The 17407-nt window shown below is 41.6% G+C and overlaps 1 long non-coding RNA gene across 1 annotated transcript in view; it reads left to right on the top strand.

The window, feature by feature from the left end:
• LOC141568094 (uncharacterized) overlaps positions 1 to 14231 on the top strand; it is a 167475-nt gene extending 153244 nt beyond the window's left edge. The window contains exons 3-4 of the long non-coding RNA XR_012491103.1: positions 9419 to 9532; positions 14119 to 14231. This is a non-coding gene — a long non-coding RNA (uncharacterized LOC141568094). The remainder of the gene's footprint in view (positions 1 to 9418; positions 9533 to 14118) is intronic.
• Positions 14232 to 17407: the final 3176 nt, after the last annotated feature.

Below are 17407 nucleotides of genomic sequence, written 5' to 3'. Positions count from 1 at the left end.
GGAAAAAATGTAAAAAGTAGACGTGTGACAAGTTTGATAGACTGGTAAAACTCTAAAAAGGCCATTATTCAAATATTTATGGATCCTTTTAGCTAATGGATTCAAATTTATAATGCTGCACTTGTCAACAAGATAATTTTGCAAAAACATTAAAGGCTGAGCAGTTCGGTCCCTTCTAACCCTGAGGCCTCTCTCCTCCACTGCAAATGAGCAGCTGTTCACAATGAAAATGGAACGCCCGGGCTCACTGTATACTTCTGAGATCCACTATATGTTGTGTGGCAGCCTGTAAGCTGTGCTTCAGGGAGGAAGCTGGCATGTGATATGTCCAGGACTAGGCGAAGGCATCCATTTTTGCAAAGGAAGAAGGAAAGACAACATGGTGTTGCCACAAATACCTTGGAAAATAGGTAGATTATTATAAGTGAAACTGGATGGTAAACCATTCTTTATGACGTAAGGTGCTGCCTCTCTCATCTCCTGGGGCATATAGGTTGGTAGTAAAGAGTATAGTGTTTGGTATTAATGTGTTAGCAAAATATACTGTATTATGGGTAACATTGGTCATGAGGGGACTAGTAAGAGAGTTAAATAGTTTTTGTGGAAACAGAGACCTTGTAGAGAGGTTCTTTAAGTAAGCACAAGTGCTTGGGAATATGTTATATTTGGCTTAAATACAATACATTGAGCCAATGGAATTAAATAGAGTTATTTCAGTGAGTGTGATATTTTGAGATGCCAGACTTGCGAGGGGGAAGAGACTCTATAGTTGTGTTACTCTGATAATCAGCAGAGAGGAGGAGAAACGAAGATAGTTTGAGACGAGGTTGTTCGAAGAACACAGGGTAAAATTGTGTATGTTTGTGTGTTGTGGGGTCTTGGATCTTGAGAAATATTCTGAAGCTCAAACTAGAGAGCTTCTTTGATGCAGTGTCTGCCTGTCATGTTTTCATTGGGATGACAACCAGCGTAAGTCCTTGGAGATCCAGGACTGGCCAGTCTGCCTGCCAGCACTCTTAGGAAAACCTGACGCTGAGAGATGCCATCTTCTGGTGATTTCCATGAGCAGACATGGTTTGTGGAGAATGTGGTTGTAATTACATGTTCTCCAAGCCCTTATTACCAAAAGGAGTACGGTATGAGTCAGTGTCGTTAAGAGCTCTGGGTTTGGAGTCCAGCCACCCTGAATGCATCCTTATTCTGCCTCTGACTAACTGAAAAAATACACATTTATTATCTCATAGTTTTATAGGTCAGGAATGTTTTGTAGGTCAGCAAGCAGCTTAGCTGTGAGATTCCAGCTCTGGGCTTCTCATGAGGTTACAGTCAAGATGTGGGTGGGGGCTGCATCTTGGAAGAATTCCTTTCTATGATGGCTCATGCACATGGCTGGCAAGTTGGTTCTGGTTGTGTGTGGGAGGCCTCAATTACCCCTCACGTGGGCCACCCCACAAGCTGCTGGAGTGTCCTTACAATATGGCAACCCGCCTTCCTCAGTATGACCCTCCAGATGAACAGGGCGGAAGTAGAAATGCCTTTTATGGCTTAGCCTCCCTCGGAAATCACATACCATCACTTCCTCCTCTTCTTATTTGCTAGATTCTGGGCCCCATGCAAGGGGAGGACAATTAGGCTCCACCTTTTAAAGCAAGAAGTGTTAAAGAAGTTGTAAACATTTTAGAATCATCACTTTTACCGAAACAAAAAGATACTTGTTTGTAATAACAGTGAAGTATTTGTTACTCTTTTCTGTTTTCTTCCCCCCAAAAATTCTAAAATAGAATATTTTAACGTTTATAATGAGAGATAATAAAATATATATAAAGAAGAACATTGTGAGGGACAAGATTCTTAACATTTTGGGGTACTTACTGGGTGCCAGGTAATATTCTATGTGCTTTAAGATACTAATTCACTTATAACCATAAATACTCTATAAGGGTAGGTTTTATTTTTATCCTTATTTTTAAAGGGGAAAATAAAGCACAATTGGTGAATGTCTGGGAAAGAACCACAGTTCTTTCTGCACCTGGAGTCCTGTGCATAAACCTTTTGTCATGCTTTGAGGTTTATAAAGCATCTCACAGAATTCAATGGAGTGTCCAACATTTAATGATGTCACTTTATTTGCTTTCTGTTTTTATAAGGCTTCTTCCTCTCTTCGCCTTTGTGGAATAATAAAGTATTCAGGTGGACTATTGGGATGGTATTAATTACCATCCACCCAACGTGAGGAAGTGTTAGAATTACCCAAAAGGCGATTGAGAATGCTTACTGTGTTTATAAGGGCTCCCTGACTGGATCCAATCTTTCAGAGATTAAACGTATTAAAATTCACAAAAGGATTTGTAATTATTTATTTCTCTAAACAGGCAGAATAATTAAAAAACAACAATGCTGAATTAGGTAGTAATCCCTTTTTCCTCTTGTTACGTTGACTACAAAATGAAGCATTCTTGTTTTCCTCCTTCCCCAGTCTAATACCAATGCTGCTTGACTGGCATCTAATTCTCACCTGAGGATTAGACAGGAAAAAGAGACAAATCATTTATTCATTCAATATACACTTTCTGCCGTGTTTCCCCAAAAATAAGACCTAGCCAGACAATCAGCTCTAATGCGTCTTTTGGAGCAAAAATTAATATAAGACTTGGTCTTATTTTACTATAAGACTGGATATAATATAATATAATATAATATAATATAATATAATATAATATAATGTATAATACCAGGTATAATATAATATAATATAATACCGGGTCTTATATAATATATAATATAATGTAATACCGGATATAATATAATATAATACTGGGTCTGATAATAATTTTTGCTCCAAAAGACGCATTAGAGCTGATGGTCCGGCTGGGTCTCATTTTCGGGGAAACACGGTAAGCTTGTACCATGTGCCTGTAGTCCTGCTAGGTACTGAATATACAGAGGAAATACAACAAATATGATACCTTCCTTCATGGAACTCATAGTTAAGTAAAATATTGATTAAGATGACCAATCAGATAGAATGAATGTGAATACACAGGACAACCTTCAACTATACAAACAATCCAGGATATATGAGATATACAAAGAATGCTACTTGACCTGTGATCAAGCTGGAGTACACAAGGCTAAGTTTGGGGAGTAGAAGTCTACCCTCTCTTTTTAGGCCCTTTTGCTTGGGTTTTAATAACTGCGTCTTCTTTGTTTTCCTTCTTTTAGGATGATCAGGGACTATTTTTGTTGACACGTGAAAATCTTGTATTTTATTGTTGAGAGGAAAATTCACAATATTACGTATAGTATAATCTAAGCTGTGCAAGGGGGGGGGGACAAATTGCATAGACAAAGGCCACTTAGGAATATACCCCAGTGTTTGAAATTGTTATTTGGTTGTGAGTATATTTGTCATGATTTAAAAATTTTCTTCCTCATAGTTTTCTGTTTCAAAAATTTTTGTTGCTAACAAACCCTACATGACTTACTTTTTAGCAAAGTGTATTTGTTACATAGATGCCAGAGAACACACTGCTGGGTCTAGCCTCTTGGGTAGAAGGATTTGGGGTGGAGAACAAATCCATGTTCCAAGGCTGAGTTCCTATGTTCGTCCATGATGCCAGAGCTGACAATACAGCAGAATCCATGGCAAATTGAACACTGCACTGAATTATAACGTGAAAGAGAGTTTGGGCCAAACAAGAAGGTGATTGCAAAGGGGAGAGAGAGGATGATGAGATCTGATGGGGGATGGTTCAGGTTTTGCCTTATTGAAAGACCATTGTGTGAGTTCAGGGAGTAGTCACGATGTGGAGAAAAGTTTGGATAGGGAGCTTAATAAATAAGTAATGGCCACTGAGGGTTTGGATAGCTTCATATTTAAAGAGATATTTATGAACTATTGCAAGACTTGGAGCGGCTCTCTGCCTCTCTCTTCCCCTCTCATTACAGCCAAAGGGAAGAAATGAGGTCTAAAGAAAAATTCACACACGCGTGGAACCACATACGACCTGTTCATTAAAAGTGAATGTGAGAGTCTGCACGAGTTGATACGAAAAAGTTCATCTTTATCTCTCCCTCCAATCATTGCTTCAGAAAAGTACCCCAAATGGGGTGCCACTAAATGGAATGTATCCTGTCCCATTACATTTGACACGTGGATGCTGTGTGAGGCATTTAGATGAGGAGTGCACACACCCAAGCACCAAACCCATGTCTGCTTCAGGATTCCATGTCGTTTATAAAAGAGACAAAGGGTAAATGCAGCATTTGGCTATTACTGTATTTGCATGTTTTGTTTCACTCGGTTTATTTTTAAATTAAGGCTTGTTGACAGCCACCCTGAGGATTATCACAGTGCAAAATTATTTGATCCCACTCTTCTGCATCCATGCATTATCTGAGACCTCCCAGAGTGCAATCTACAAACACTCATGAGAATCTGGCAGTGTGAACACTGACATATATGCGTAGGCACATTTGTGTGTGTGAGATGAGATTATATAGCAAAGATTTAAGAGTATAAACCTTAGAGTCAGAGAGAACTGACCTCAGTTTTCCTCTCCATAAAATAACAAATAGTGATTCCTTCCCCATTGGATTGTTGTCAGGATTAAATAAGATAGGGTATGTGACTAACTTAGAGCATTACCTGGCACACACAAGGCATTCGATACATAATATCTGTTATTACAGTTGACTTTATATAGATATATGTCGATACAAACAATTGTTAATGACTATGAAAATTGAAAATAGCTGTAAGATCTGCATTTTAAGTTTATTATATTTGCATTCTAATTCTAAAGCAGATCGCTTATGAATATTTCTATTGATTTCTCTCCCGACATTTCCTCGAACCCATTTTATAGAATGAGAATTATCTTTTCTATTGCCCTGACACGTGACTCAAGTTCTATGTTGGGGAAGGCAAGGAGAGTCCAGAAGGAGGAGGACTCTCTTTTTTAGATCTGACAACCTTTCTTTTTTTCCCTTAAATAGGGGAGAATTTGCCAAACACAGTGAGCAAACACCCATCCCTGCCCCAGCCTATCGCAGTGGATGCACGGCCATCCCTCTTCCGGGCGTTTGAGACACTTGTATTTCATGATCAGTTATCTGCAGACAGGTGTCTTGGAAAAGTGCCTTGCCTTGAAATTGTCTGTTCCATCATCCTGTCCATGGAATAGTACACAAAAAGATTGTTGAAGGGGCACATACACTTTTCTTTAAGTAAATTAGGTTTCCTTTGAAAGGTGTTCTCCATCTTCCCCATGACAGGCATGACTCCGAAAAGACACAGAGTCTTCAGAGATAAGTGAGTTCATTCAGTGAAAAATGTGGGTCACCCTCTGAGCATCTGCTGGACCACCTGTGCCTGAGATTCCCCTGAGTTCACGAATGGCAAAATGAGAAGATCCGTGCCCTCATGTCTGCCTGCCATGTTGGTACGCCAGGTCTGCCAAGGAGTAGGTGGTACCGCAGTGGGAAAATCAGGATAGCCTTCTTCCAATGATAGTCTTAAAGGCAAATGGATTTGTCTACAGATAAAATATGACTTGAGCCTGGAGAGACCTTCAGGCCAAATCAGCTTCCATTGGTAGTCAACTATAAGCTTTCAATCTATTTACAAAATCAGTGCCATATACAATTATTCAGAAAGGCTCACTTGCAACGTGAGGAGGTCTTATTAGGGGCAAAGATGCTATTGTGGGCCCCAGACAGCCAACTGAGACAGCAACTGAAACATTTGTGTTAGGATTGTATGAAAAATTGTACTTGCTGTCTACACGTGAACAAGTAAGAGAACATGAGCTTCTGCAATGACAAGAACGGTTTCTTGAACAAAAAGGAGGGAAAAGAAGTTCTGAGAAGGAAGGCTGTGACCTAAGCTAGAAGTCTGCAGAAATAGGCTGTGGTTAAATAAGTGAACAAAGAGATTTCACTATTAGTTGGGAGGAAAAGGTAAGAGGAAGGTAATGCTTAGCAGAAGACTGCTAATGTGTGGAAAGAGTAAGAGATTGCATCTATTTACTACGCGCTACGTATTAGGCTAAGTACTTATGTACCTGAACTTGTTAGATGGCCACAAAACCCCACGAGAGAAGCAGTGCGGAGTAATGGTTGGAGCACAGCCTGAGTTCTCATCCTGACGTCACAACTTACTAATTGCATCGTCCTGAACAATGTGTTAACATTGCTGAACCTCACTCTTTGCTCATGAAAATAGTGCTTGCACTTTGTAGATACTCGTATTGGGAGATGATGTGAAAGGACGCTTGAAAAGCGCACATCTTGGCTGATAAGAAGTTCTTATTCACTAAATGCTAACTGGGATGAAGAACGTATCACCGTCTTACAGATAAGGAAACTGAAGCCTAGGAGATTGAGTAATTTGTCCAACATTACACAGCTGATAAATGCCAGAGCTGGACTTAAGCTCAGACCTGCGTCATGTCAAAGCCTGTATATGCGGCCCTACATTCCTAGGGGCTGATGGTAGAGAGGGAGGTGTGGTCCACTCTTGGCTTCTGAAACTCAGGCCTGGTCAGCCTGAATGTGAATATGCCCATCAAGCCGTGGGTTTATACATAGAGAAAAGACCAATAAGAAGGTCGGTAAATTCTTACAAGTCTTGCTTGAAACTTCAAAATCGAAGTGATGCTTACTGGTGGTCTTATAACAGATTTTGTTTTGTTTTCTTTTGTTTGTTTGTTTTTGTCTTTGACATCAGAGCCTGATTAAATTGCAGACTCTGAGAGGCATACCTGGTATAATGTGATTCTACAACTTGAGGAAGAAAAACAGCCACATCTCTTTTACTAGTTTCATTTAATAACTCAAAGCCCCATAAACACTCATAGACATTTTGGTATATCCCTCATGCAGTCATCCCTGACCTCAGACCTTGCCTCCCACGCCCACACGAATTGTTCCCGAATCCCAGGAGCTGTATTCATTTCAAAGCCACACCTTTGCTTCAAAAACCCAGTTGGAGAGAGAAACGGTGGGTTGGGAAGTCTGGAAACTGACCTCAGGTCCCAGTGGCTGTTGTTTCTGGTGCTTCCACATGGTGTCGCTGTGGAGAACTGGTCCCATGCAGCCTATGTGACTGCCCACTGAGGCAAGGAATCCTTTTAGCTGCTTAAGATCTTGGCTTTGACCAGAGTGCCACCCCAGCTTTTGAATCCCACGGGTTAGCCCCCTTGGCTTTCACCCGTGTGCTCCACAGGTTCTGTGACGTGTGCCCACTGTGCTGGAATGGCAAGGTCTAAGGTCTCTCCAGCCCTAGACACCTGGTGATCCCTGCTGCCGACTGCAGAGCCTGGTGTGGACTCCAGGTCACCAGGCCAGAATGCCCTTGTCTCTCAATGAGCCCCCCTTGAGACCTGTCATGAGATCTTAAATAAGAATACCTTGATGAATCAGAGAGGGTCTAAAAATAATGAGCCACCAAAGGGAAAGGGGTCAGAAAACTTCTCTTTGCATCAGACACCTTGTCCGCTGTGTAAATTTACCACCTCTTCTGCAGTAACCAGCTCTGATGGTGAACGATACTGGGAAGGACAGCCCCATCACGTCCTATCTCATCCTGACCTCTGGGCAAATGAGTGTCTGCTGGACTTTCTTTGCATGGGTAGGTGGGGTCCCTCCAGTAATTCCTCCTCAAGCAAAGAAAATCTGCAAATTTACCTTTGGGTCTTCATAGGCAGAGTTGCAGCCAGTAGCTTCTCGGGCAGAAAAAAGTAAAGGCATCGATGCACTGGTCAGTCATCTACGTGACTGTTCATCTTTTCCAAAGCGGAAGGCGAGGTCCGGAATGTAACCAATGGCACTTCATCTTTGACACCTTGGGCACTGGAAGCAGACTTGCACAGTCGTATAGCAAGCAGGGTGCTGGCTTGTCAAGGGTGTGTGACCTGAGTCACCGAGAGCTCAACCAGGAAGAAGTAGCTATGCTGAGCCTTTCTTCCCCAAAGCCATTTAGGAGAAAGGATTCAACAGCTCATTGCTGAGGAGGCATAATTAACCCTACGGTAGATTGTGAAATGCTGAATCAGTTCTTCAAATACTATTCATAGTAGCCTTTATTTTCATGCTGCTTTCAAACTAGATACTGAATAAAAAAAAGAAAAGAAAAGAAACCCTACAACATACAGCTCGAGACATGGACAGCACCCCAGCAGAGAATCAGGGAGAATGAGTTACAGTGATCAGGGCAGGTCTCTCTGACCATCGTCAGACGAGTTGTCAGGGGTGTTGGAGCTAAAGAGAGAGAAGGGACCAGTTACCAGTTATGCCAGTGGTTCTCATCTGAAGGTGACTTTGTCCCTGGGGGGACCCTTGCCATGTCTGGAGCCATTTTTGTTTGTTCCATAGAAGGGGCAGGGGAAGTTGCTACTGGCATCTCATGGGAAGAGTCAAGGAAGCTGCCAAGTATCCTCCAATGTACAGGATGGATCCCACAGTAGAGACGTAGTCGACCCCAAATGTCAAAAGTGCTATGACTTGAGACGTAGGCTAGGAGCTGGGAAGTGTAGTCCAGCCAGGCACCATTTTTAGCCAAGAAATAACCAAAGGAAAATACCCCCAGACAACAGCATTGTTTGCTCAAATAATAGTCCTGGGGCTGAGCACAGACGTGGCCATCTGGGAACGTCTGGAGTTGTGTTTGGAGAGAGGCTGAAGTCAGGCTGGGTTAAGGGAGAGTCAATGGCAAATGCCTTGAGGGGTCAGGCAGTAAAGGAAAGGAGGGAAGCGACCAGGCGTAAGCGGGGGGATGGTGGTAAAAGCGGACAGGGCGCTCAGAGCCCAGGTTCTGCAGGACCTGGTCACGAGGAGAAGCAGGTGGGGTTGCTGAATATTCTAAGTGTTAAGAAAAAGGCTGCATCCTGGAAGTTTATGTCTTGGCAATACTTGCATCATTTTTCACACTGTGCATGCTAAGGAAAAAGAAAACCTGCAGGTGAAATTTGGTCTGCAGAGCTTATGATTGTGACATATGGGTCAGAAACATGGAATGGACTAGTTTTCACACCTATAAACAGAGGTGTTTGGACAAATGCTTTCTCAAGTTCTTTCTCAGGTCCAGTGCTACGTTCTGTGACTGTAACGAGCAGATCACCTCAGGTCATCCTAGATGCCAGGTTGTAGATATGCCACATTTTTGAGTGAGGCAGGTTCTTTCCTTCCCTCTCTGCACCTTTCACTTCGTCTTCCTCTGTGCCTCCTAAACCTGGTAGTGAAATCCCAATGCTCCATAGCCAAGACTCCCTTAAACAAGATGGAAGGGAAAAGACAAAAATTCTCCTTAATTCCTGGGGATATGTGACTTTGCCTAGCACTTTGAATACGATTAAGCGTTTGAATTTCTTCCTGTGTCTTTTTCACCGAGATGACTGTCTTTCTGTTTCGTTGACAGGCTCTGCAGGACCAAATTGACAGCTCTTTAAAGGCGGCTGACGAAAAGCAGCATTAATTAAGTCATTGCCGGACTGTAATTGTGTTAAGAAGTAAAAATCTAATATGAGAAAAGGTTAGTGAGTCCTCTCTTGTGTCAGATTTTCTACTCCCTATGAATATTAATGTGCTTAATGAAGACAATCTTTGCCTCATCAAGCCGTTGTTCTGTATTCAGGTGCCAAATCCCTGTGCCATTGATTTGTTTTTAAAGAACAAATATGTCAGGAGAGAGTGACTGTCCTGTTTCTTATCAACATCACAGAGGATGCTTTTGTGTTCCTGGGAAGGGTTTATAGATTTTTGTGCGCGTGTACAAGCCCTTGCGAAGGGGCGGGGGAGCTAATAATACGCAGGCAAGGTAAGTGAGTTACGGTAATTTAATATTAGTGTTGCGTTTGATCGCATTAGCTCCTTTTCTGTGTGTGTGAGCAATATTCATATATTAGCAGGGTTACGATCAGCAGTTTTAATGATAAAATGGGAATTCTCTCCAGAAAGAAAGAGACCTGCAGTTTTAGCATTGAAATGAGCTCCAGGAGAGAATCTGATACTCCTTGCCTGATGGTGCTCCTCAGCAGCTAATGATGCTGGTGAAGGATGGGTCTTAAATATAGTGGAGCCAGCTGCACAGAGGAATGTCCATGTACCTGAAATTCCCTATCTCTCTCTCTCTGTCTCTATCTCTGTCTCTCTTTCTATCTGTCTCTATCTCTATCTCTACCTCTTTCTGTCTGTCTCTAATTCTGTCTCTGTGTCTATCACTACCTCTGTCTCTATCTCTCTCTATCATCTCTATCTCTATCATCTCTGTCTCTATCATCTCTATCATCTCTATCTCTCCTCTGTCTGTCTCTGTCTCTATCTCTACCTCTTTCTGTCTGCCTCTAATTCTGTCTCTGTCTATCACTACCTCTGTCTCTATCTCTATCTCTATTATCTCTATCATGTCTGTCTCTATCACCTGTCTCTATCATCTCTGTCTCTATCATCTCTATCATCTCTATCTCTCCTCTGTCTGTCTCTGTCTCTATCTCTACTTCTACCTCTCTATTTCTATCTCTCTCATTACTTACTTATACCTTCTTCAGTCAAAGAAGAAATCTTCACCCTTCTCTCCAGAATTCTTGGCCAACAAGTAGAATAGCCCCCCATCCCCCTTTTTTTTTTTTTGGTATCCCTTGGATTTCTCTATTCTAGAAAGTCCATGGTATCCGGCTTCTACAAATAAAGTTAGCACTGTCAATATCTTTGCTGCTGAGAGCCTCACTGTGAGTCAATAAATTGAGTTATGTATCTCACTAATTAGAACCTGTTAACAGAATTGGGTTGGGCTGGGAGTAATAGGGAAACTCCGAAAGAGTGATTCAGCCATGAATCAGTATTGTTTGCTTACCTAAGTCCAGGTTGATATGTTTTTCTCTGGGAAGGTAAAGGGCTCCAGGCTCCCTCCATTTTTTCACTCATCATCTCTAATATGGTTCTTGTCCTCATGGGCCAAGATGACTGTTGGAACTCCAGCCATCATGTTCACTTTCAAAGTAGTAGATGGGTAGCTTCACATCTCCCAAGAAGGAAAGGAGCCAAAATTTACCATGACCACCTATGTGCTAGGCAATTCGCTTATGTTATTTTATTTAATTTGTTGTCACTATATGATGTATCACTGTCCATATTCGTTTTCTATTACTATATAAAAAGTTAACACAAACGCCATAGCTTAAGAACGATGTAAATTCATTATCTCACAGCTCCATGGGTCCTCGGCTCAGCGTCTCACGGGGGTGAAATCAGTAGAGGCTGGGATTCTCATCCACATCTCTGGGTCCTCTTCCCAGTTCGCTGGTTGTTAGCATGGTTCATTTTCTCGTGGCTGCATGACTCACGTGCCCCTTTTCTTGCTAGTCATCAGCCAGAAACTGCTCTCACCTCCTAAATGTCGCCCACAGTTCCATGCCAAGTAGCCCCTGGAAGTCAGTTTACAACATGGCAGTTTAGTTTCTCCTATGCCAGCAGGAACTCACCTCTCTGAAGCTTCATTCTCTTTTCAAGGCTCCTCTGATTAGGGCAGGCGCACCCAGCATAAGTCCCTTTTGATTAATTCTAAGTCAACTGATTAGTAACTCCTCTGATTAGGGCAGGCCCACCAGGGGTAATCTCCTTTTGATGAACTCTAACTCAGTTGGTTAGTACCTCAATTACAGGAGGGAAATCTCATCATAATCACAGGTTCTATTCTTACTCAGTGAGAGGGGGGATTATAGAGCGTGTGTAACACCAGGGGGCGAGAATCTCGGGGGTCATCTTAGAACTTGCCTGTCACACTTTACCTCTCTCACAAATATGGAAATTGAGGCTTAGAAAGACTAAGAAACTTACTCAAGTTTGTAAGTGGAGTAGTCAAGGATTGTATCTATGTTTTTGTGACTCCAAATCTCATGATTATTTTCCAGATAAGGTTATGTCACTCACTGTCAATATACCTAGACTGGTTAACCATGCTCTTGATTTTGCACAGTGTCCTTTAATTGAGTGTCTGTCAGATGTAAAATACTCGTTAATTCATTCAAGAAGTGTTTATTGATGATCTTCTATTTGCTAAGTACTGAACAGGAGAGACTCTGACACAAGGAACAATGGAAATGTGGTTAAAAGGTACTGTGTTTATCTGGAGCTAGAAGGTCACAGTTTGAATTGTGACTCTATCATATATTAGGTATATTACTGTCTGCAATTCACTTAACCTCAGTTTACTCACCTGTAAAATGGGTATGATAACAGTAGGACTTAGTTCATGGAATTGTTGGGATGTATAGCACTCAATCAATATTTGTCATTCTTTTGAAACATTTATGTCCACATTGTCTGTTTTTGATTTCAAACTTTGGAAGTAAGGGGTGGAGTCTGGAAGCTTTTTTGTTGTACTTTCAAGCCTTCCATCAAACACCAAGACATATCAAAAAATAATTCTTCTTATGGAGGATTCTGGTAGCACATTTCTGCCATGAGGCAGATTTTCCCCATCTTAACACACACACTTGGGCATTTGGAATAGAGGAAAAAAAAATTGCACATTTTACTAGTTCTCTCCAAACACAGTGCAGACTGCTAAGCTGTTTCTTCAGAGGAGGAGAATCGAATTGGCTCCAGATTTCTTCTCGGCTGCCAGACCGTGGGAAGTGAGAGAGAATGTCAAAGCTGGCAGTTGACAAACAATGAGATTGTTCCAAAATGAGGAGGATTGGCCTAAGAAATATCCTTCACAAATGTTTTTCTCAGCTTTTAATAAAGAAGGAGAGAAGGGAAAGAAAAAATTCCACAAATCCTACCAAGATCGCTGGAGCGATGGGGTCACAATTTGCAAATGTTTCAAGTCTAGGACTATACCAACTTTTAGTGTATAGGAGAAAAAAGGTTTGCATGTGCAAGGGATACAAGTAATAAAAGCACTCTTCTAAATAGAAATGAACAATAAGAATGACACTGAGTCTCCTTTGGCCCCATCTCCATTTCAGTTCTCCTCCATCCCTCTGAAGAAACCACTGTCAGGAGTTTGAGATATGGCCTCCCATCATTTTTGTTTTTAAATAAATTGCATCTAGGTTATATTCCCTGAGATAATACATATAATTGTTATTTTTACACAAAACACACAGTATTGCTTGGAGTTCCTTCTATTTTGATATATTTTAGAAAAAAGCATGCAATGTCCATGCTGTTATGCTGCTTTCTCGTTTTCTTCAGCCATCTTTGGAGGTCCCCCCACATCAATACATATTGATCTTGCTCATTCCTTTTACACTGCTAAGTATCCTACATATCATTTATCTATTCCCATGTTGACAGACTAGCTTGTGTCCAACGTTTCCGTCTCATAAATAGTGCCTCAGGCGACATAGACTCAGAACAACATGGCAGCCCTGGCTTGCCTCTCGCTCTTCACTTTGGTCATGTGGTTTCAAAGTATTGTCTCTTCAAGGTTTTCTGGTTTTGTTTTGTTTTTTGTTTTTTTTCTTTTCCAAATGGGCCAGTTGACAAACGATTCATTGATTTATTTCTTCAAATACTATATGCTAACAATATGTCAGTCATTGTGCTAGGTGTTGAGAATGTCACCTCAAGTAAGACAGTCCCCTCCGCTATCAAGGGGACTCGGGTGGCACATAGTAGGACATCTAACCTAGACAGTAGAGTTAGAGAAAATTCCCTGGAAGATGGATGTTAATTTGATTCAACTCTTAGGAATCATCCTTTAAAAACAACAGCTCCTTTTTGGAGTTATACTGGGTAAGAACTGTGGGCAAGTTCCCTACTGTTTTGTTTATTTAGTTATTTATTTTTTGCCATTTGACCCTGACCAGTTAATTAGGGTGATAAAATATAGAGCTTCCAAATAATCCATTTTTTATTTTAAGGAGGATTCCCCCCCCTCTTTTTATTGTTTATACTGGTTTCTCCTCAAGAGATTAATAAACCTTTGAGAGCAGGCACTGAAACTAGACATTTTAGGGGTCCTTGCTGCATGATCCTACAAAGCCCTCACTAGATCCCTTTGTGAATAACGAATGTGAACATGGGTAATGAATGAAGACAGTACACTGAATTTTTTCATTTTGCATTTTTAAACGTAAAGCTCCTGTTCCTCTTTGTTCTCACTCACAGTGTTACGGTCATTCAGTCGATACCCTGATCATCGCCATTCCTACCAGGCCAGGATGGGCAGCCCCTGAGCTGATGCAGGATTGCTCAGCCTCCCCAGTGTCATCCCTACGGAAGACCAGGTCAGTGACAGGATTAGCCCCTCAAAGGGAAAGTTCACTTTTGTCCCATCCTTGTCTCTTCTCTTGCTTCAGTGTTTCCACATTCATTGAAAACCCTGCCTTGGAAACTTAGCACCTTTTCTCTCATGTGTGAACTATTTTTACAGTGGTTTTTGAGTTCGTGTTGTTGCCAGATTTAATGCAATGTCGACCAGCATTTCCCAAATTCAGGTTTGCACATTGGTGACAGTCTGTGACCAAGTTTTTTACAGATCCTCAGTGAAATAAAGGAAATAAGAAAAACATAGCACACATTTTACAAGCCAAATAGACTCAGTTTAAAGGGTGGTCCTTTATGGAGATATTGTTTTTCCTACTTTGGGGAGTATTTAAAATGACTTCTCTTCTAGGCAGAGGTGTTTATATCGATGGTGCTTACACCTTATTCTTTAATGAGCTTACTATGCAAAATAAAAAGTTAGTTCCCTGTGGTGGTCTTCATCTCCCTTCTCCATAACTTATCTGTGGTTGAAAACAATTAGCAAAAATACTGGAGACTGTGAACACATATTTTTAACACGGCAAGCAAATATGTACTAGTTTTCCTAAGTTTCACGGAAAACTAGGAAATGCCCATTGCCTTCCTCTTGGAAACTCATTGAACATATTTGCATTTTATCGGCGCAAAAGAGTCCTGCTGCAAAGACACCCTAACTTTGGGGACTGTTGAATTTTCTTCATTCATTCAGTCATAGAATCCTTATATTTTCTCTACATAATACATGTTTGTTGCACAGTGTACATTGTAGGAAATGCTGCCATAAATGAAGTATGATGTATTTGAGTGGAGAAAGTAGTGTGAGTAAGAAATTTGAATAAGATTAGTGGGGAAAACTTTTACAGAAGCAATGCATTTCAGGCAAGCTTATTGGAAAGTGAAAATGGACTTGGCTTGGCTGCAGGAAGAGGCCAGAGATAAAATTAATATATATGCACAGCTGCAAGCAGAAATGCCAACAGGTTCCAGACAGCTGACCTAGAAGTGGGAAACAGGCAAGGGGGGGTGGTTGGGTATTGTGGGGTGGTGGGGACTGTGGCAAACTGGGAAGCACATGGCTTATTGATCGTCTTCAGTGGATTGTCACCCTTCGAGAAGGTGGCTGTGGTGGCAGAGCTTTCAGATTTTGAAGAGAAGCCAGCATCCCAATTTTTCCATGAAAAGTTCCTGTTTTTAAAAGCTGACAATTCAAAGCCAAAAGCAAAATGTGAGCCAAATATATGTACGTATTATATATGTACATATATGTAATGTGTATGTATACGTATATATGCACATATATAATATTTATAGGTTGCTAGTTTACAAAGTATGGTCTAGTTTTTGGGAAATTATTGCTGAAATTATTTGATATATAACAATAAATATAATAACGAAATACACTATTTCCAAAATTACCCTGATGTTGGGAGCACACAGCATCCTAAGCCACCATGAATGTTTAGGTTCAGTAGCCAATGAGGCCAACAAGTCGCTGTTCTGAATTTCCCTCCCCTAGGCGGCCAAATTAACGCTGTCTCCTCTTTGTGTTGAAAAATTTGAACCCACATATATAGATGCCTGCCACGCTCTCCATGCTCACTTCTTCCCGGTTTCGCTCTTTGAGGTGGGCTCACCTCCTGGACCCTCGGCAGAGGATGTCACCCAGATGTGCATCTTTCCTCCATGTTGCAGCCTCTGGAGTGTTAACTATGGGCAGGCAGGCAGGTTTGGCTCAGTTTACATGAGCCGCAGAGAGAGGATTCAGCGATTTTTGTAACACACCTGATCTACGAGTCGGGTAGGCACCTCAGCACTCAGATTGCATCTGCGCACAACAAGAGTTTTTAAAACAGCCACTGCAACAACACCCCAACTCCAAAGAAGGCACAGGACTCTCAGCCTCGGATTAAATTAAATGAGTTTTCAAAGGGCATGCCCGCTAGAAGGAAAAATTAATCTCCGTAAGGTTACTGGGAATTATCCACATTGTCACTTTGAACTGGCACCCACACCCCACTTAGGCGGATGTGAAAATACACATGGGCTGATTTGAATAGTAAGGTTGCCATCAAATATTACAGCTCTCTATACATTCATTTTTGACACTTGCATCCAACATCTATATAAAAGTTCCTCCTAGAAAGAGGAGGACTTTTTTTGGCGTATGCCAGTACTTCTCAACGGGGGGTGAATTTGCTCACTCCCACCATCCTCCCCACACCCCTTGGAGCCATTTGACAATGACTGGAGACATTCTTGATTGTCATATCTGGAGGAGGAATGCTGCTGTCATTGAGTGGGTAGAGACCAGAGATGCTGCTAAACATTCTACAGTGCCCAAGACGGCCCACAAACAAAGACTTCTCTTGCCCTAAATGTGGATACTGCGAGGCCTACTAACCCTGGCCCATATCACACTGAAGGGATGCTGCTTTCTTTTAATTACCATCAGGCACATGGTGAGTTACCTGCACTGTTGGCAGAGGGGTGACTTCTTTGTAGTACTTCCATCCTTGCCAGATCAGCTGGCACCCTACAGAACCACTGAAGTGTTTCTGCCTGGAACCAATCTTGATCTAAGTACCTTGCAGGAAATTCATGTGGTGAGATCAAATGTGTAGTTATTACCTGGGTCACCAGGTTTTAGCTTCTGCTTCTCTATATGTGGGGGAACCACTAATGTTCTCCTGAAGGAAAACTGTGTTCTGAAACTATCATTCAAAAGATTTCATTAAACAAGTCTTTAAACCATTGGCACAGGCACAAAATATCCTGCATTTATTCCTTCTGCAACTATTTGCTGGTATCTAGTAGGCCAGACCCAACCAGGATTGAAGGAAGCAGCAATGAATCGTGTCGTCTAGTCCAGGGGTCAGCAAACTCTTTCCGTAAAGGGTCAGATAGGAACTATTTTAGACTTGTGGGCCATACAGTCTCTGTCACAACTACTTACCTCTGCCCTTGTAGCCTTAAGAGAGCCATACACAACACAACCCATCACCAAATGGGCGTGTCTGGGTCCCAATAAAACTTTATTTACAAAAACAGGCTACTGGCTAGATTTGTCCCACAAGCTGTAGTCTCTCATCTCTCATCTGCATTATGAGACAGACATTACTCAGATAAACACTTGATTACTCATATTTCCCCC

The sequence above is a fragment of the Rhinolophus sinicus genome, linkage group LG13, assembly GCF_036562045.2.
Source record: "Rhinolophus sinicus isolate RSC01 linkage group LG13, ASM3656204v1, whole genome shotgun sequence".
Taxonomy (NCBI): domain Eukaryota; kingdom Metazoa; phylum Chordata; class Mammalia; order Chiroptera; family Rhinolophidae; genus Rhinolophus; species Rhinolophus sinicus.
Note: the sequence above shows the minus strand (reverse complement) of the source record. Positions and strands in the feature narration are given on the sequence as shown.